The following is a 1,567-nucleotide window of genomic DNA, read 5'->3' as shown; positions in this document are numbered from 1 at the left end:
TAGTGCCGCCAATCAGAACGGACCGCAGCGGGGAAGTGTGGAGGCTACTCCGCCCCGGCTGAACTCCGTTGTTCAGGAGCCAGCTGGCAGCCCCAGCGGAGCATGCGCAGCGTGCCGGCCCTCTTGGGGCGGCAGCCAGGCCCGAGACAGTCTGCCGCTCCCCAGGCATGCAATAAGCCGGTGGTCTCTTAGCCCTGCACCAGGAGCTCCTGCAGGGCTGACACCCTTTGCTTCAAATTATATGCTGCATATAAAGCACTTAGCACGGTGACTGATGCAAAGCAATCTTGCTGTACATTTTATTTTTATTACTAAATATACCAAGCATAATTGAGACAGTAGGCGTATAGCAGCAAACCAAACAAGGCCCCTGCTTACATTTTAATGAGAAGAGGCATACCATGAATAAATAACTATATAATATAAAGTAGTAGAAAGTGCTATGAAGAACAACAAAAATAAAGGGGGAATGAGGGAGGATGCAATGTTACGTGTAAGATGATGAGAAAAGGACTCTGATGAAGTGGTATCTAAATACAAACAGGAAGATGACTGAGAGCCATGTTGATACTGGAGAAAAAGCATTCTGGGATGCAAGAATAGCGTGTGCAAAGGCCCAGAGGCAGTAATAGTCTTAGTTGGTTCACCAAGAGCAATGAGGTTAGTGTCACTAGAAAAAAATATACAGCTGAGAAGGGTAGAAAATGAAGTCCTAGAAGTAGCTGGCAGCCTTGAGGGCCTATGGTAAATACTATGCTTTATTTTATTTATTTCTTTGTGTGTTTGTTTGTTTTTCTACTCTCCATTCATTGTACTATTTTCCCATTACCAGTTATCCACCCTATACCCTCTTCCACCTCCAACCACCCCTCTCCTGCTTTTTCTTCTGAACCAGGTGAGAAGCCAGTGAAAGGTTTTCAATAGAAAGGAAGCACAATCTGGTTTAGAGTTTGGAAAGATCACTTGAACTGCTAGGATAAACTATGAAAGCAGGGAGACTAGTTACGAAGCCACTGCAATAATCCAGGTGAGAGTTAATGATGGCATGAAGCAGGGTGGTGATAGCAGTAGAAGTGGAGAAAAATATTCCACATTGGGTGTGTTCATAAGGTCAAGCCAACAGGATTTCCTGGTGATTAGAGACAGGTTTGAGAGGGAAAGCGGTATCAAGGATGGCACTAATGGGTTTGGTAAATGGGGTTGCCTACTCTCGCCTGTTAGGGAACTCTAACACCTCTTAGAGAGCACTTTCAGCTAAGACCCCATCGGGAAACAGAACCACTCCAGGTACCCAAACAGGGGGAATTGTTACACAGGTAGTGGAATTGCTGGGAAGCCCAACAGGGTTTAGGTAGGCCCCATAGAGATTAGCAACAACAGGAAGGGCTGAAGCATTACTGGGGGAACATAATGTCAACAGAGACCACAGGTTGTAGCCTTGAACAGCAGCCTCTGCCAGAAACACTGCCCAGGGAAAGCTATAAATACCAAACATTCCTGTGGCTTTTTCTTCCTCCTGTCCTCCAGTCTCCCACCAGTCCTCCTACGGGTCAAAGGTAGCCTGAAG

The sequence above is a fragment of the Furipterus horrens genome, unplaced genomic scaffold, assembly GCF_987537825.1.
Source record: "Furipterus horrens unplaced genomic scaffold, mFurHor1.1.pri manual_scaffold_5, whole genome shotgun sequence".
NCBI classification, from domain to species: Eukaryota; Metazoa; Chordata; class Mammalia; order Chiroptera; family Furipteridae; genus Furipterus; species Furipterus horrens.
Note: the sequence above shows the minus strand (reverse complement) of the source record.